Raw genomic sequence first — 19,967 nt, forward strand, 5'->3', positions numbered from 1 at the left:
AAGCAGTTCAGCCGCTGCACTGAGAGAGAAGGACGCAGAGAAAATGCAGCTTGAATCTGATGGTCTTTATGAATTGTAAACACACTATATTTGAGCAAATAAAGGGATAGTAGGACAGAAGAAACGTGTGGGACTTGTTTACTGCTCTCTCGACACACCCCGCTGTGTACTTCTGCTAATTGCTTTACGATCTACAGAGGCTCCCAGGGGAAGCGTGGCTGGGCGCCGAACAATAAAGCAATAAATCTACCAAACATGGTTATGGGTGAACGTGAAGCGTGTGAGAAAGGGCTTGGAAGACTTTAAAAGGACTGAACGTCAGCTTGATCGACTGCCAAGGCTTCAAAGAGAGCAGAGGGCAGATCGGAGGAGGCTGACGGAGTGGGAGCTGGGAGCCACGTCGTCCGGAGTGCCCGGTTTGGCTGCAAAGTGAGTACTTTTGCAAGAGGCCACCAGAAGGGAAGGGAAGCAATGGCTCAGCCCCATGCACATGGCTTTGAGTTTAAACTGCCATGTCAGAAACTGACTAGCCAAAATTGGCTGCAGTGGAGCTTTCAAGTGGAGCTTTTGCTGGTGGGGGAGCAGCTTTGGGACGTAGTACAGCCTCCACAGAATGCAGCTGTTAAAGCAGAGGCTAAGAGGGCTGCAGAGCAAAGTGAAGTTGAGAAGTGTGTGCTTGCTTTTTTGGCAGAAAATGTGGATGCTCAGCTGGTGCCAGTTGTCCTGGGTGCAAAAAGGCCAGAGGCCGCTTGGCTAGCACTCCGAGAAGCTTGTGGAGCTGGGGTGGGAAGCAAGGGCCGAGATGTGGCTGCATCCGAAAGGGAGAGGCAAGATGGCGCCGGCCACATTCTTGAGAGCCGATACACAGCTGGGAGGAGCTGGGAGCCCCCACAGGGGGGCGAAGGTACTGTTGCTGTTGCTGGCAATGCTGCTGGTGCTTTTGCTGAGCCTGGGAGCTGTTTGGATGCTGCAACGTGTCTGTGTGAGGAGCCAGGAGAGAGGCCAAGTGTTGGGAGCCCTTTACCCACCAGAGGGGGTGCAGGAAAACGTCCTGGAGCAGTGGGGGGGGGGCAGTGAGCAGTGAAAGCTCAGAGACGCCTCTTTCTCCAAAAGCTGCTAAGAGTTGTTTACGTCGTGAGTCGGAGCCTGGGAAGCTGAAAAGAGCTAAAGGCTTCAAGGCCGGCCACCTGCAGCAAGTAGAGATAAGAGCTGTGGAGTTGTGTGGGAACGCCGAGACAAGTCCGGTCACCATGGCAACTGAGAGAGTTGCATCTACGGAAGCTGTGAAGGTTGTGGGCAAGTCTTCCTGCCGGGGGGAGTCTGTTGCTGTGACAACCAGAGAGGACATCTTCAGAAGCCCCAAGGAGGGGGGTAGTGAGAAAATTGTTGCCCTGACGACCCAGGAATGTCAACAACAAGACTTTCTTACTGTAATAATCGACAGTGGAGCCGCCAACTCGCTGGTGCCATCTAGCGGTCTTTTGAGAAATTGCAGGACAGTAAAAACTCAGAAATTTGTGACGATCGCGGATGGAAGCAGAAAAATACTAACAGAGACAGGCTTTTTCTTCTGTCCCTTCCTTAAGCATGAAGTCAAAGCTTTTGTGGTAACTGTTTGTTAAGTGTGCATGACCTACTAGTTGATGGTTTTCATGTCTCTTTTGCAGGTGACAAATGTGAATTTTCCAAAGATGGGACATGTACACAGCGCAGTCTAAAGATAATTTGTTTGCTGTAAATGTGCCCTTTTCCACAGGAGAGGATGACACCGAAGATGCGAAGGGCCAATGTGTGAATGTGGCGCCTCACCATGGTTGTTCACATATTTGGCACCGACGCTTTGCCCATTTGAATTGGAGATATCTTCAGAAAGCACCAGAGCTGACACAAGGGTGCAAATTTAATGTTTGTGACAAATTTTTAGATTGCAATGCATGTAAACAGGCAAAAATTGTGACATGCTCATATCCAAAGTCAGAGAGGCAGACCACACAACCCTTTGAATTAATTCATTCAGATTTGTGTGGACCCATGTCAGTTGAGTCACTGGGAGGATCAAAGTATTCTCTGCTTTTGATTGATGATTTTTGGAGGTCTGCTTGGACCTTCTCTCTGAAAACGAAAGGGGAGGCAGCTAAAATGATCAGGGATTGGATCACCGCAGTTGAGGTAACCTTTTCCACCAAAGTTCGTGGTTTTCAAAGTGACAGAGGTTCTGAATTCACTGGTTCTGCTTTACAGGATTTCTTTAGGGAGAAGGGGATTAGCCACCGTTTGACCGCTCCTTACTCTCCGCAACAGAATGGGGTCGCAGAGAGAAGGAAGAGGACGGTGGAGGAAGCTGTGTCTGCGATCCTGTGGGACGCAGGGCTACCCCAGAAATATTGGTCTGAGGCCTGGCGCTACGTTGTTCATACGCAGAATAGAGTGTACAACTCTAGTGTAGGAAATACTCCATATTTCTTACTGCATGGAAAGAAGCCCAAGGTACACTACCTCCTGTCAGGATTCCAACTGGGGTCAGAGGTGAACTGGCCTCACTCCAGGCATTCGGCTGGAATCCTTGTTGACCTTCCGCCTGCGTCTCCCGGCAGGCAAGGTCGTAAATCGGCGATCCTCCTCAAACATGAGGAGAACACACCCTCCTCCTTCTCTCCCTCCCTGCACTCCCCCAGGAGGAGGGGGGGAAAGAAAGACAGACAGGAGTCCTTTTTACATGTTTTATTCCTGTCATTCAGCAGTACAGAGAAAACGTGTCTGTACCCTCCAGACTCCGGCAGTAGAGTCTCCGCTCCACCCCTGCACTTCCAGTACAGGTCAGATGACACTCTGAGCTAACATCCGGTGCTCAGTACGGAGAATGGACTGCCCCTTTCTCCACTAGTACAGTTGCAGACATCAACATCCTGTTTTGCTTTCCAGCCACCTGCAGCTGGCTTTTGCATTGGTGCTTTTTCCTGACAACCTCCCCCAAAAGCATCAATGGGCAAAACATGATCCAGAGAAAAGAACAAACAGTTGTTATACATATAACAGTCCCCTGTTGTTTCAGTTCCACCCTTGGAACTCCCCACCACTGGTTCCACCAGTGTACCTCTCTGGTTGTCTGGCTTCCAAGGAATGAGTGCTTCTGCATTACCTTGGCTGGCAGCCCTCTGTCGTGTCTTTGTCTCTGACGTAGACACTGCTTCAACCTGTTTTGAGTTGTTAACAATAGCAACACATGCAACAGCTAAGTTAGCAAACTCTTTTGAGTACCTCTTTGGTGGTACACCCTTTGTAACTCTCTCAGACCTGCGTATGAGGTGCTGATCCTCTCTGCTCACTGGTTCAACCTCTGGACTTTATTGAGAACCAGATCCAATTGCAAACAGTGGTTCCTCCTTCACCTGTGAAGGTCTATCCATTGTGTGAGACTTCCTCTCAATGACTGTTACAACTGAGCTCTCTGAGCTATCACTGTCATCATCAGTACCACTGTAATCTGTGAAATCATCATCATCTGAATTGTCCTCTGTGGGAAATGTGTGTACTACTACCCGCTCCTGTTCAGGAGCACTCTCCAGAAACTTTGTGAGAATCACCTGACCAGATTCAGACAAAATTACTCTGTAGAGACCCTTTTCATATCCCACAAAAATGCCTCTGGCATTCTTTACTCCACCTGGAGCTTCTGTTCTCACATGAGACCCGAAAACCTTAAAATAGGCAACAGAAGGTTTTCTATGGAACAGCTTCTCAAAAGGAGAACTTCCCAACTCTCTTGAGACTCTTCTCACCCACACGTGAACATAGGACAATAGCGACTCCGCCCAATATTCATGTGGCAAATGTGAACTCAGCAATTGCGCATGCATCCCCTTTTGCAATTCTTTGTTCACCCTCACACAGACCCCCCTGTTCCATGCTTCCGCCGAAACAGCAACTTTGTGGTCTATGCCTTTTCCATCCAGGAACATCTGAAACTTCTGTAACAGAAAAATTGGCTTCTCATCTGTGAAGAGACAGTCAATGTTAGCATCATGCATATTCTTAACCTTGTCACAAAACTCCTGAAACCTTTCTAAGGTTTCTTGTGGTTTTTCCATCATAAAAACCCAAGAATAATTAGTAAAACAATCCACACACACAAGGTAAAATCTTGCACCGCCTCTAGATGGCTCTAGAGGACCAATCACATCAGCATACACCCGCTGAAATGCTCTGTCGACCTTCTTGGTCACCTTCCTGGTGCTCACACCTGCAAGAGAGATTACGTTAGAATCAGAGGAATTACATTTCATGTAATCACTTTGATCAAAAGTCAACAAATACAGTCCATCTTTCTCTCTGGCAGTAAGATACAGTTCTCCATCTTTGTAGATCTTGCAGCTCTTAGCATCATAGGACAGTTTCAGTCCTTTCTTTGCAATCTGCAACACACTCAGCAGATTGAACCGCAGTTCTGGAACCAGGTAAACCTTGTCTATAGTCAAGTTCAGACTCTCAAGATACACAGTCCCAATCCCGGTCGCTTCCAGCTCCTGACCGTTGGCCTGTTTCACAGCGAAGCTTTGTTTCTTTAACGTTGAAAACAGTTCTCTGTGGGGGCACATATGAACCGTCGCTCCAGTGTCGATTACAAACGAGTTCCCAACATCTGGCATGGTTCCTTTCGCCATCAAAGCCTTTGCAGGTTTCACCTGGCACTTGGTACGGCTTTTGCCTGACGCCTCAGGCTTCGTAGAGCTGCTCTTTGCTCCTCTTGGCTGGCGTGGCTTCTTGCAGTTCCTCTGTAGATGCCCAGTCTGTCCACAATTGTAACATCGGACAGCGCTCAATGCTACAGCACGCTCTCCAGTAGCATCATCAGTGGGGGAGTCAGAACTCTGTTCCTCCCCCCCCCTGTCAGCAACATCCATTGCTTCTTGAACAGGAACAGCAACAGTTCCTTCAGCAACAGTTCCTTCACTCCCCCTTCTGGGCTCAAAGCTCTCCTCAGCTTTCGATGAGCTCTTAGGAACTTGGCCAGCATCATCTTGGCTCACCCCTTCTGGGGTAGTTATCCATCCAGACCATGATGAATAATTGTCTCTAGTCAGGGGAGATGGACAAGGCAAGTCTCCCCCCTTCTTGGCATCCATTTTTAATCCAAGCCTTCAGCTCACACTCTCAAGTAAGCTCTAAAATCCAACAGTTGTTTCCTGCCTTCTCTGGCAGGCAAACTGCAAGCTGTTTACGCTCTTGGCACCTGGCAGCTAAACGCTGGCTGCTATGGAAAGTCCCCTCCAAGAGCTCGTAAGTTTGTAGCCAAAACACTCCGTGGTTTTGTTTTGCTTTTCCCAGCCTCACAGTACAGCCCCTTTGCCAGTCCAGCCCCTTTTCCACGAAAGCTTATCAACCACAAAAAAATTCTGGAATGCAGGCTGAGCTGCCAAGCTGCAGGCCTCTTCTCTCAGAGCTGTTGTTTTTCCCAAACGCAGCTCCCGTGAACCAGAGAATAAATCAATCTGCGTTCACACTTTTAGCCCGAAACGCAGCATACCTTTGGCTCCGTTGCTTGGAAAAACACCTCCTCTTTCCACCAGCCGTCTGTTGAGCTTCTGGCTGCACGCAGACGCTTGCCTTTTTTGAGCAGAGGATGGCAAACGATCCATCCACCTCTCGTGCAGATTTCCATGGATCAGAACCACTGGAATTGCTACCAGTTGTCAGGATTCCAGCTGGGGTCAGAGGTGAACTGGCCTCACTCCAGGCATTCGGCTGGAATCCTTGTTGACCTTCCGTCTGCGTCTCCCGGCAGGCAAGGTCGTAAATCGGCGATCTTCCTCAAACGTGAGGAGAACACACCCTCCTCCTTCTCTCCCTCCCTGCACTCCCCCCCGGGGGGGGGGGAGAAAGACAGACAGGAGTCCTTTTTACATGTTTTATTCCTGTCATTCAGCAGTACAGAGAAAACGTGTCTGTACCCTCCAGACTCCGACAGTAGAGTCTCCGCTCCACCCCTGCACTTCCAGTACAGGTCAGATGACACTCTGAGCTAACATCCGGTGCTCAGTAAGGAGAATGGACTGCCCCCTTTCTCCACTAGTACAGTTGCAGACATCAACATCCTGTTTTGCTTTCCAGCCACCTGCAGCTGGCTTTTGCATTGCTGCTTTTTCCTGACACCTCCGTGTGTTTGGTTGTGAGGCTTGGGTTCTTATTCCAAAGGCTCTATGCAAGAAAGGTGAGCCAAGATCTAAAAGAATGATCTTTGTAGGGTATGAGCCTGGCTCAAAGGCCTGGAGGTTTGCGTACCCAAGTGGAAACCAGTCTAGGTTGGTTATCAGCAATAGTGCTGAATTCTGTGAGCAAGCTGGTTGGAAACGTCTGCACGCTAATCCAGACATGAAACACCAAGGATCCAGGAGAGCAAATGGCAGAGGAGGTGGAAGGGCTCCGGGATTCTTCCTTGGAAGTCAGTGAGGAGAGCACTGGTCCTCCACTACCCACGCCCTCCCTGCGCAGAAGACTTCCGCACAATGAGAGGCGGAGGCGATTGGGTGTCAAACAGCTTTTATGCTGGCAAAGGTTTAAGAAACGCCCACAGACAGATTCTCCTAGCGACTGAGGCAGCCACGCTGAGATGGGCTGTGCAATCAAAACGGTTTAAACTATGCAACCAAGCTTCAAAGTGGGAAAGTTTACGCACAAGTAACTCCCAACCAGTACAGCAATCTGTCTGTCACCGAAAGTTGCTCGTACGCAACAAGCAGGCGGCATCATGAGTGAGACAGGAGAAGTCAGGAGGACAATCGCTGGCGGAGAGAAACCGCGAATTGGAACAGCACATAGCCCTCTTGACAGCGAGGCTGGACGAACGACGGTCTCAAGATGCCCAGAGCAAGCCAACCCCCATAGCAAGGAAGGTACAGGGACTGGTGCATAAGTTTGGGGGGAGACCTCAAGATTATGGGGCGTTTAGAACAGAAATAGAATACGCCTTGAAATTGCAGCATAGCGATTTTGCAGACGATGAAGCGCGAGTGGCTTATATCGTGGGTCACCTGGAGGATGGGGCTAGGGCATGGATCAGGCCCCTGATGGCGACGCAGAATGCAGCCATGCGGGACGTACGGAAATTCTATCAGGCGATGGACGCGATGTTTGCCAGCGATATTGAGGAAAGTGTGACAAAACGGGAACTGATGAGCTGTAAACAGGGAGACCAGTCAGTTAGAGACTACTGGTCACGTTTTGCAATGGTAGTTCACCGTCTCGGGTGGCAGCTGGACTCTGAACCCATACAAATGTTGTTTGAGGAGGGGTTGTCACCAACGGTCAAGGGTGAGCTTTTGCGCGCACCCTGCCCACAGTCCATGGACCAGCTGACCAAAGCTGCACTTGCGATTGGTGTGAGGCAGGAAGCGCGGGCTCAGGAAAGGCAGGAAGGCAGAGAGCAGCGTTGTCATGACTACCACATTCCTAAGATACCAAGGGAGCCTTCCCCGCCGGCGGAGCCAATGGAAATAGGGAGTGCGCGCGCCCGGGAGGCTTCAAGCTCCAGCGAAAGTCGCAAGAGAGAGGGAAAGGATGTAAAAACGACCAAGAAATGTTTCCTCTGCCAGCGGCCAGGACATTTTGCCAGAGTCTGCCCACAAAGAAAGGCCTGGCAAGGAATGGTGGGAGCCGTGGGGGGTGAGGAGGAGGTTCAACAGACACAGGAGCAGGGAAACAGGAACGCTTGGCTGCCAATTAACGGGCACAGCAGCCAGGCCAGCAACCAGTAAAGGTCCCCAAACCAGATTCCCCAAAGGCAGCTATAGCCATTGAGGTGGTGCTAGAACTCCCGAATGGGCACCCAGTCAAGGTTCAGGGGATGCTGGATTCAGGCAGCTCCTGCAATTTCTTCAGCAAGGACTTTGCATTAGAGCACCAGCTTCACTTGCTACCTTTGGATTTCCCCTTGCAAGTAACCACCATTGATGGGAGGGAGCTTCTAGGAGGGGAAGTGACACACCAGACCCCACCAATGAGAATGAGGGTATCTAGGCACTCAGAGACGATCGCCTTTCACGTTGCCTCACTAGCGGGGCCCCCAATAATATTAGGGATGAGCTGGCTAGCACAACATGATCCCGTGGTGGCGTGGCATCAGAGGACAGTCAGCTTTGGGTCAGCCTACTGCCTGGAGCACTGCCTAGGAGGGGAAACACCAAGGATGAGTGTAGCCCGAGTGGCAGGAATGGCAGTGGAACGGAAAGGGGAGGTGCCGCCACAATATGCTGATCTGAGGGAGGTCTTCAGTGAGAAGGAGGCAGATAGGCTACCACCCCACAGGCCCTTTGACTGCCAAATCAACTTGCTCCCAGGGGCGCAGCTGCCGGTTGGTAAGCTGTATGCCATGTCGGACAGGGAGATGAAGGAGTTACGGGAGTTTATTGACAAGAACCTAAAGAGAGGATTCATAAGAGAATTGTAAGCAGTGGGAGGTAATCCGGTGTTTTTGTGGACAAAAAAGACACGGATAAACCCAGGCTTGTAGTGGACTTCAGGGCCGTAAATTTGGTGTCGGAACCCGTGACTTTCCCAATGCCCAGAATTGACGACATTTTGACGAGAGTGAGGAAGGGAAAGATTTTTACCAAACTAGACCTCAGGGGGGCTTACAACTTGATCAGGATGAGGGAGGGGGATGAATGGAAGACCACCATGTTCACCCCACTAGGGGCCTTTGAATATTTAGTTATGCCTTTTGGATTACAGTCAGGCTCTGCCTGTTTTCAAGCTTTTATGCACCACGTGTTGGGGTCACTGCTTTACAAGAACTGTGTGGCCTTCCTGGACGACGTATTGATTTATTCGGAAAGCGAGGAGCAACATGTACGAGACATTAGGGAAGTGCTACAACGATTGCAGAAACACCAGTTGTGGGTCAAGCTAGAGAAATGTCAGTTTCATGCCAGAGAAGTGGAGTTTCTGGGGTACAAGTTGTCTGACAAGGGCTTAGCGATGGACCCAAGCAAGGTGCAAGCAGTGTTGGAATGGAAACCCCCCAAAACACGGAAGGACGTACAAAGGTTCCTAGGTTTCAGCAACTTCTACAGGAAGTTCATCAAGAACTTCGCCCATTTGACCGCACCCATCACGGACTTTCTCAGTAGCAAAAAGAAGTTCGTGTGGACGGAGGAAGCTCAGCAATCCTTTGAAAGATTGAAAAAGGCGTTCGCATCGGAAGAGCAACTATTACACGTAGACTTGGAGAAACCCCTGAGGTTGGAGACCGACGCGTCAGACAGAGCCATAGGGGTGGTCCTTTTGCAGCCAGAGCGGAGCAAACAGGAATGGAAACCGTGTGCCTTTTTCTCGAGGAAGCTGAGCAAGTCGGAGCAAAACTATACCGTGTATGACCGAGAAGTGCTCGCGAGCTACGCTGCCTTTCGTCGTTGGCGCCATCTACTGATAGGGGCGCAACACAGAATCCATGTGTGCACCGATCACAAGAACCTAGAGTACTGGAGGACTGCACGCGTACTCAACCAGAGACAGATTCGCTGGGCGCAGGACTTCTCCAAGTTTTCCTTCGAAATCCAGTATGTGCCCGGGGAGGAAAAAGAGGAAAACGTGAGAGCGGATGCTCTCTCGCGGAAGCCAGAGTACTTCGAAGGAGAGGGGCCGCCGGAGACACGACACATCATACCTGAGGACCGATGGGTGTGTGGGGAAACCCTAGTGGGGAAAAGAGAACTGGCAGGGCTTACTAGGAATGATGAATTCGCACGAACTAAAATCAGGGAGCTACGAGATGGGAGAGAGGCACCAGAAGGGTTTGAGGAGAAAGAAGGGGTGTTGTACTATAGAGGGGCTATGTATGTACCGGGGGAAGCCCTAAGGGAAAGAGTACTCAAACAATTCCACGACAACCCCACAGCGGGGCACTTTGGACAGCACAAAACGATGATGCTGGTCACCAGACAGTTCTGGTGGCCACGGGTGAGGGAGGATGTACGGGAATATGTACGAGGGTGCGACCATTGCCAAAGGGCAATAGGGGAGCGGGCGGTACCAGCAGGCTTACTGGAACCCTTACCCACACCGAGCAAACCCTGGGAGGTGGTGTCCATTGATTTTATGACTGATTTGCCCAAATCACGGGGGGAAACAGCGGTCATGGTAGTAGTCGACTTACTGAGCAAAATGTGCCATTTCATAGCCTGTTCACATGTGGTGACGGCGGAAGAGACGGCACGTTTGTTCGTAGAGCACATTTTCAGGTTGCATGGCGCCCCCTTGAGGGTTATCTCCGACCGCGGAAAACAATTTACCTCCCGGTTCTGGAGGAAGCTTATGAGCTTGCTGCAAGTCGAGGTGGGGTTCTCGACAGCAAGGCACCCAAAGACCAATGGGCAAGCGGAAAGGGCAAATAGTATACTCCAGCAATACTTACGCTGCTACGTCAGCGAGAGGCAGAACGACTGGGTAGAGAAACTAGCGCTGGCTGAATTTGCGTACAATAACGCAGAACACGTGTCTACAGGAATGAGTCCGTTTATGGCCAATTATGGATGCCATCCCAGAGCCTTCCCGGGGGGTGAGGAGCAAAACTGGAGTGCACCCGCGGCGGAGCAGTTCGTGGAAGAAATGGAAGCCCTACACCAGCAACTTAAGATGAACTTAGAGAGGGCCAAGGCTGTTTACAAGAAGCAGGCAGACAAGCACCGCAGGGAAGGGAAACCATACGGGTGGGGGACAGGGTGTGGTTGTCCACCCAAGGGTTACCCTTTAAAGGGGGGTGCAAGAAGTTGCAGCCCCGACGGCTGGGGCCATTCGAGGTAATACAAGAGGTAAACCCCGTAGCATTCAAGCTCAAGTTGCCCGACAGTATGAAAATACACCCTGTGTTCCACAGGTCCTTGCTCTCACCACACAGGGAGAGGCGGGAATTCCCGGGGCGAGAGGTAGGAGTCCCCCCACAACCGCAAGTAGAAGAAAGGGAACACCAGCGCTCGGCCACGGAAATAATAGATTCGAGGTGGCGAGGTCGTCAGGTGGAGTACTTGGTGGCTTGGGAAGGGGAGCCCGGGTCAGAAAACACGTGGGTTCCAGCGGAAGCCGTCGATGACAGGTATATGGTGGAAGTATTCCACCGCCGGTTCCCGGAGAAGCCCAAACCCTTGGAGAGGTTCTGGGAGGAACAATTTGGAACCACAGATGACGAAGAGGGTTTCGAGGGGTATTCAGAATCCGAGGCAGAATCGGACTGGGAGGTTCATCCCGTGGGTGGGAACCAAAGCAGGTGGGAAGAGGGTTTCGAATCCACTGAGGGTGGTGACAGTTCCTTCCGGGGTTTCCCCGTCTCGTCGGCCGAAGAAGAGAGAGAAATCGATTCTACCGGGCGAGCAGGGGGTGGGGGGTCCTGGAGGGGAGGTGGATGTCAGGGAACTGACATCAGAGCAACGGGAGAAGGAGAGGCTCTCCGATTCTGCAGGGGAAGGTACCAGCACAAGGGGGAGACCTAGCTTGATAGAGGGGGAAGGAAATCAGCGTAACACCAAGGATCCAGGAGAGCAAATGGCAGAGGAGGTGGAAGGGCTCCAGGATTCTTCCTTGGAAGTCAGTGAGGAGAGCACTGGTCCTCCACTACCCACGCCCTCCCTGCGCAGAAGACTTCCGCGCAATGAGACGCGGAGACAATTGGGTGTCAAACAGCTATTATGCTGGCAAAGGTTTAAGAAACGCCCACAGACAGAGTCTGCTAGCGACTGAGGCAGCCACGCTGAGATGGGCTGTGCAGTCAAAACGGTTTAAAATATGCAACCAAGCTTCAAAGTGGGAACGTTTACGCACGAGTACCTCCCAACCACTATATTCATGATACTTCTTAATGGGTCATACAGTAAGTCCTCCATTTTTTTAATATAATATATTGCCGGTAGGCCGTCTGGCCCTGGTGGCTTTCCTATCTTTGCTTCCTTAATTGCTGTTTGCATTTCGTACGATGTAATAGGGGCATTCAACAGTTCTTTTTGTTCTTTAGTAAGTTTCGGAAGACAGTTCTGTTCTAAATGTTCTTTAACTTCTTCTGTTGTTTCATTTCCTTCCTTATAGATTTCTCTAAAGAATTCGAGAAATCGTTTCTCTATTTCTTTAGGGTTGTTTATTATTTTGCCTTTGCACTTAACTCTATTTATAAGTCTTTCTGCCTCTCTCTTCTTTAATGGCCATGCTAATAAGCAGGCTCAGGTTCTGTTTCAGGCTGTGTCTCTGTTTCAGGCTCTGGTGCTGTATCAAACACTGTTGCAGACTCAGGCTGTGGCACTATGGCTGTAGCTGTGGCTCTGGTTCTGTTTCAGGCTCTGGCACTGTATCAAGCACTGTTTCAGGCTCAGGCTCAGGCTCAGGCTCAGGCTTCTGCTCATTATTAGGCTTTGTCTCAGTCTTTGACTCTAGCACTTATTCTAGCTCTATTTCAGGCTCGGCCTGTGTCTCAGCCTTTGTCTCTGTTTCACGCTGTTTCTGTTTCAGGCTCCGACGCTGTTTCAAGCCCTGTATCTGCCTCTGCCTCTGTTTCAGGCTCTGGCACTCTATTAAGTACTGTTTCTGGCTCTGGCTCTCTTTCAGGCTCTGGTTCTGAATTAGGGTTTTGTTCTGGCTCTGGCTGTGTCTCTGGATCTGGCTGTGTCTCTGCTTCAGGCTCCTATGCTGTATCAAGCACTGTATCACGCTCTGCCTCTCCCTCTGCCCCTGGCTACGTTTAAGCGTCAGGCTCAGTTTCAGACAGTGTCTCTTGTTTCAGGATCCAGCACTCTATCAAGCACTATTTCAGACTCAGGCTGTGGATCTCGGCTGTGGCTGTGGATCTCGGCTGTGGCTCTAGGCTCCGTCTGTGGCTCTGTCTGTGGCTCTGGCTCTCTTTCAAGGTATGGTTCTGAATGAAGATCTGGTTCTGACTCTGATTCAGGGTCTCATGATGGCTCTTCCTCTGCCTCTGACCCAGCTATGTTTCAGGATCTGGCTCTCTTTCAGGCTCTGGTTCTGAATTAGGGTTTTGTTCTGGCTCTGGCTGTGTCTCTGGCTCTGGCAGCAGCTCCAGCTCTGGCACTGTATCAAGTACTGTTGCAGACTCAGGTTGTGCCTCTAGGCTGTGGTTGCAGCTATGTTTTGCGCTCCGGCCCTGTATCAAGCCCTATTTCTGGCTCTGGCTCTGGCTCTGGCTCTGGCTCCGGCTCCGGCTCCGGCTCCGGCTCCGGCTCCGGCTCCGGCTCCGGCTCCGGCTCCTGCTCCTGCTCCTGCTCCTGCTCTGCCTCTGATTCATGTTCTCCCTCTGACTCTGATTCAGGGTCTCGCTCTGGTTCTGGCACTGGCACTCTATCAAGGACTGTTTCAGACTCAGGCTGTGGCTGTGGCTGTTGCTCTGGTTCAGGCTGTGGCTCTTTTTCAGGCTCTGGTTCTGAATGAGGGCTTGATTATGGCACTGATTCAGGGTCTCGCTCTGTCTCTGGCTGTGTCTCTGTTGCACCTCAAACGGTGGTTTGTTGTTGTTGTTGTTGTTATTGTTGTTGTTGTTATTTTCTTTCTGGGGTGGGAAAAATGTTTAGTTGGGGCGGGGATTATTTTAAGTTTAGCATAACTGTTTCTTGCTTTGTTTTTCTTTTACTATTTTTTTAGGTTACTGTATAGTTTGTATTTTGCTTTTTAAGGGGAAAGGGTCAGGGCTGCCTGGGAGGGGGCCTCAGCCAACAGAATGGCTGGGGCAGGTTCCCTACGGGGGGATGTATTGGAACACCCAGTCTCTGTTATCGCGGGTGGGAGGAGCAGTTGAGCTAAGACCAGACCACGTCTTTACTTGAGATCTGGTTCTGACTCTGATTCTGATTTTCTGTTTCTGGCTTGTTGGGTGTAGTGAAGGGTTAACCTTCTGTGCCTCAAGCATGAGGAGGCGCTTACAAGGGAAGTAAGCCAGGACGTGACGAAAGCAGCTTGGAATGCTGTGAGCTGAGTGGGAACCGAAAGCCGTTCAGCCGCTGCACTGAGAGAGAAGGACGCAGAGAAAATGCAGCTTGAATCTGATGGTCTTTATTAATTGTAAACACACTATATTTGAGCAAATAAAGGGATAGTAGGACAGAAGAAACGTGTGGGACTTGTTTACTGCTCTCTCGAACACCTCTTCATTCAAGTGTCAAATTTGAGCCAAAGAGTGAGCCTTCCTCACCTGCTGGACCAGCTGTAAGGCCCAAGAGGCGCAGCAGGTCAGAGGGGGAAGACACTGAAGATGATTTAGCTGGACCCAGTGAAGCAGCAGGGTCGCCAGGATTCACACTGTGGAGATCAGCGAGGACAAGGAGGCCTCCTGATAGGTACGACGCTTCAGGCGTCTGGGTAGGTTCAGCCAGATGTGAACCTGAATCCTTCGAGGATATTCAGAGTTTACCTGAGGAAGAAGCAGGCAAGTGGCACAGGGCAATGGACAAAGAGATGAAGTCCATGAAATATCTATGTGTGTTCTCACTCACAGAGTTGCCACCAGACAAGCAGGCTGTGAGTTGCAGGTGGGTTTACCGCTTGAAACCCACTGACCCTGGAGAACCACAGTATAAAGCCAGGTTAGTTGCTCGAGGATTTACTCAGAGGAAGGGAATACACTTCACGAAGGTGTATTTGCCAACGTCACGAGCGGAGACTCTGAGAACGCTTTTAGCTTGTGCAGCACAGAGAGGCTGGAAGGTAAACCACTTTGATGTGGATGTTGCCTACCTTAACTCAGATCTCCAGGAGGAGCTGTACATGATTCCTCCTCCGGGGTTTGAGAACTTAAGGCAGGATTTTGTGTGGAGATTGCACAAATCCATCTATGGATTACGTCAATCTGCCAGAAACTGGAACATGTGCCTGAATGAAGCCTTAGAAGAGCTAGGTTTCAGGAGAAGTGTTGCTGATAGTTGCTTTTATTTCAGAGGATCAGGGGCAACACAAGAGTATTTGCAGATCTGGGTTGATGACTTGTTGTTTTTGGCAGAGAAGTTTGCCAAAGAGCTAGGTAAACAATTCAATCTTAAACAGCTTGGTGCTGTCAAAACCTACCTAGGTGTCAGTGTTGAGCGTGCACAGGATGGAAGCTTCTTGCTCAGCCAGAGAGGCAAAATTGAGCAATTGCTTCAGAAAATGAGGATGAGTGATTGTGCAGGAGTGAGAAGTCCTATGGAGACTAGTTTTGTAAAGGACAGCCAGCAAGTAGAACGCGCTGCGTTCGAAAATACTGAAGTGTTTCAGTCAGCCCTAGGGAGTTTGTTGTACTTGTCCCAGTGGAGCAGACCTGATATAGGGTTTGCTGTCAATCTGCTCAGCAGGGAAGCTTCAAACCCTAGTGTGCAAGCCTGGAATGGCATCAAGAGAGTTCTGAGGTATTTGCAGGAAACCAAAGACTTTTGTCTTAGGTTGCCGGCACCTGGAGAAGTCAAACTGACTTGTCTTGTGGACTCGGATTGGGCTAATCTTGAGGATCGTAAGTCTGTGTCTGGCCTAGTGGTGAAGTTTGGGAACTCAGTAGTTGGATGGAGGTCTAAGAAGCAAAGTCTTATAGCGCTCTCATCCACTGAGGCTGAATTTAGTGCTCTTTCAGAGGTGTGCAGAGAAGTTCTATGCTTGCTTAGTGCAGGAACTCTGCAAAGTGGATTGTCTGCCGATACGTGTTTTCGAGGACAATCAACCATGCCTGCGTTTGGCAGAGTCAGGTCAGTTTAAGGCTAGAACTAAACACCTAGACATTCGCTTTCGGAATGTGTGCTAGAGCGTTCAGGGGGGATTAGTTGCGCTGAAGTATTGTCCCTCTGCCAAGAACCTAGCTGATGGGTTCACGAAGCCACTCACCTTCCATAGACATGGGGAGTTTTGCGAAGGTCTGGGTTTGGGACGACCAAGGGTTGATTCTCGCCTCAGGCGCGAGGCAAGAGGGGGTGTTGGGTGTAGCAAAGGGTTAACCTTCTGTGCCTCAAGCCTGAGAGGAGGCGCTTACAAGGGAAGTAAGCCAGGACGTGATGAAAGCAGCTTGGAATGCTGTGAGCTAAGTGGGAACCGAAAGCAGTTCAGCCGCTGCACTGAGAGAGAAGGACGCAGAGAAAATGCAGCTTGAATCTGATGGTCTTTATGAATTGTAAACACACTATATTAGAGCAAATAAAGGGATAGTAGGACAGAAGAAACGTGTGGGACTTGTTTACTGCTCTCTCGACAGTAAACAGTAAAGGAGTACTGTGTACTCCTGCTAATTGCTTTACGATCTACAGAAGGGTTAACCTTCTGTGCCCCAAGGCTCCATTTTTTTATAATATATTGCCGGTAGGCCGTCTGGCCCTGGTGGCTTTCCTATCTTTGCTTCCTTAATTGCTCTTTGCATTTCGTACGATGTAATAGGGGCATTCAACAGTTCTTTTTGTTCTTTAGTAAGTTTCGGAAGACAGTTCTGTTCTAAATGTTCTTTAACTACTTCTGTTGTTTCATTTCCTTCCTTATAGATTTCTCTAAAGAATTCGAGAAATCGTTTCTCTATTTCTTTAGGGTTGTTTATTTTTTTGCCTTTGCACTTAACTCTATTTATAAGCCTTTCTGCCTCTCTCTTCTTTAATTGCCGTGCTAATAACCAGGCTCAGGTTCTGTTTCAGGTTGTGTCTCTGTTTCAGGCTCCAGCGCTGTATCAAACACTGTTGCAGACTCAGGCTGTGGCACTATGGCTGTAGCTGTGGCTCTGGTTCTGTTTCAGGCTCTGGCACTGTATCAAGCACTGTTTCAAGCTGAGGCTGAGGCTGAGGCTCAGGTTGAGGCTCAGGCTCAGGCTCAGGCTTCTGCTCTTTATTAGGCTTTGTCTCAGTCTTTGTCTCTAGCACTTATTCTAGCTCTATTTCAGGCTCGACCTGTGTCTCAGCTTTTGTCTCTGTTTCACGCTGTTTCTCTGTTTCAGGCTCCGACGCTGTTTCAAGCCCTGTATCTGCCTTTGCCTCTGTTTCAGGCTCTGGCACTCTATCAAGCACTGTTTCTGGCTCTGGCTCTCTTTCAGGCTCTGGTTCTGAATTAGGGTTTTGTTCTGGCTCTGGCTGTGTCTCTGGATCTGGCTGTGTCTCTGCTTCAGGCTCCTATGCTGTATCAAGCACTGTATCACGCTCTGCCTCTCCCTCTGCCCCTGGCTACGTTTAAGCATCGGGCTCAGTTTCAGACAGTGTCTCTGTTTCAGGATCCAGCACTCTATCAAGCACTACTTCAGACTCAGGCTGTGGATCTCGGCTGTGGCTGTGGATCTCGGCTGTGGCTCTAGGCTCCGTCTGTGGCTCTGTCTGTGGCTCTGGCTCTCTTTCAAGATATGGTTCTGAATGAAGATCTGGTTCTGACTCTGATTCAGGGTCTCATGATGGCTCCTCCTCTGCCTCTGACCCAGCTATGTTTCAGGATCTGGCTCTCTTTCAGGCTCTGGTTCTGAATTAGGGTTTTGTTCTGGCTCTGGCTGTGTCTCTGGCTCTGGCAGCAGCTCCAGCTCTGGCACTGTATCAAGTACTGTTGCAGACTCAGGTTGTGCCTCTAGGCTGTGGTTGCAGCTATGTTTTGCGCTCCGGCCCTGTATCAAGCCCTATTTCTGGCTCTGGCTCTGGCTCTGGCTCTGGCTCCGGCTCCGGCTCCGGCTCCGGCTCCGGCTCCGGCTCCGGCTCCGGCTCCGGCTCCGGCTCCGGCTCCTGCTCTGCCTCTGATTCATGTTCTCCCTCTGACTCTGATTCAGGGTCTCGCTCTGGTTCTGGCACTGGCACTCTATCAAGGACTGTTTCAGACTCAGGCTGTGGCTGTGGCTGTTGCTCTGGTTCAGGCTGTGGCTCTTTTTCAGGCTCTGGTTCTGAATGAGGGCTTGATTATGGCACTGATTCAGGGTCTCGCTCTGTCTCTGGCTGTGTCTCTGTTGCACCTCAAACGGTGGTTTGTTGTTGTTGTTGTTGTTATTGTTGTTGTTGTTATTTTCTTTCTGGGGTGGGAAAAATGTTTAGTTGGGGCGGGGATTATTTTAAGTTTAGCATAACTGTTTCTTGCTTTGTTTTTCTTTTACTATTTTTTTAGGTTACTGTATAGTTTGTATTTTGCTTTTTAAGGGGAAAGGGTCAGGGCTGCCTGGGAGGGGGCCTCAGCCAACAGAATGGCTGGGGCAGGTTCCCTACGGGGGGATGTATTGGAACACCCAGTCTCTGTTATCGCGGGTGGGAGGAGCAGTTGAGCTAAGACCAGACCACGTCTTTACTTGAGATCTGGTTCTGACTCTGATTCTGATTTTCTGTTTCTGGCTTGTTGGGTGTAGTGAAGGGTTAACCTTCTGTGCCTCAAGCATGAGGAGGCACTTACAAGGGAAGTAAGCCAGGACGTGACGAAAGCAGCTTGGAATGCTGTGAGCTGAGTGGGAACCGAAAGCCGTTCAGCCGCTGCACTGAGAGAGAAGGACGCAGAGAAAATGCAGCTTGAATCTGATGGTCTTTATTAATTGTAAACACACTATATTTGAGCAAATAAAGGGATAGTAGGACAGAAGAAACGTGTGGGACTTGTTTACTGCTCTCTCGAACACCTCTTCATTCAAGTGTCAAATTTGAGCCAAAGAGTGAGCCTTCCTCACCTGCTGGACCAGCTGTAAGGCCCAAGAGGCGCAGCAGGTCAGAGGGGGAAGACACTGAAGATGATTTAGCTGGACCCAGTGAAGCAGCAGGGTCGCCAGGATTCACACTGTGGAGATCAGCGAGGACAAGGAGGCCTCCTGATAGGTACGACGCTTCAGGCGTCTGGGTAGGTTCAGCCAGATGTGAACCTGAATCCTTCGAGGATATTCAGAGTTTACCTGAGGAAGAAGCAGGCAAGTGGCACAGGGCAATGGACAAAGAGATGAAGTCCATGAAATATCTATGTGTGTTCTCACTCACAGAGTTGCCACCAGACAAGCAGGCTGTGAGTTGCAGGTGGGTTTACCGCTTGAAACCCACTGACCCTGTTGGTCATAATATTATGTCTGCTGACTGGGAAAGGTTGTGGAACACTGGTATTAAATTTACGGCATGTAGTGCTTTAAAGGAAAATGTGATGAAAATGGTCTATAGGTGGTACATGACCCCAGTTAAGCTAGCAAAAATTTACCATTTGCCTGATAACAAATGTTGGAAATGTAAGGAAACTGAAGGTACTTTTTATCATCTTTGGTGGACATGCCCGAAGATTAAGGCTTTCTGGGAGATGATATATAATGAAATGAAAAAGGTATTTAAATATACCTTTCTTAAGAAACCAGAGGCCTTTCTCTTGGGCATTGTCGGCCAATTGGTGCCAAAAAAGGATAGAACCTTTTTCATGTATGCAACAACAGCAGCAAGAATACTGATCGCAAAGTATTGGAAGACACAAGATTTACCCACCTTGGAAGAATGGCAGATGAAAGTGATTGACTATATGACATTGGCGGAAATGACAAGCAGAATTCGTGACCAGGGAAAGGAGACTGCGGAAGAAGATTGGAAGAAATTTAAGATTTATCTTAAGAACTATTATAAACTTGATGAAGTTTAGAATGTCGAGATTTTACAGAGAGAAAGGGTTGCAGTAATATAAGATCAGATTAAGAAAGGACTATGATGAATTAGGACGGGAAAAAACATTTATAAGTTGCTATAAAAATTTGGACATGAGGATGCAGAAAGGGGAGGTATGGGGAAGTCCGAGGAAAGAAGTCTATGAAAGGACATTTTGAAATTATATTTGTTTGTTTGTCTGTCTTTCTTTTATGTTTGTTTGTTATAAAAACTCTTGTAAAACTAATAAAAATTTTATAAAAAAAAAAAAAGAAAAAGAAACCCACTGACCCTGGAGAACCACAGTATAAAGCCAGGTTAGTTGCTCGAGGATTTACTCAGAGGAAGGGAATACACTTCACGAAGGTGTATTTGCCAACGTCACGAGCGGAGACTCTGAGAACGCTTTTAGCTTGTGCAGCACAG

This window comes from Podarcis vaucheri, assembly GCF_965113315.1.
Source record: "Podarcis vaucheri genome assembly, chromosome: W".
Taxonomy (NCBI): domain Eukaryota; kingdom Metazoa; phylum Chordata; class Lepidosauria; order Squamata; family Lacertidae; genus Podarcis; species Podarcis vaucheri.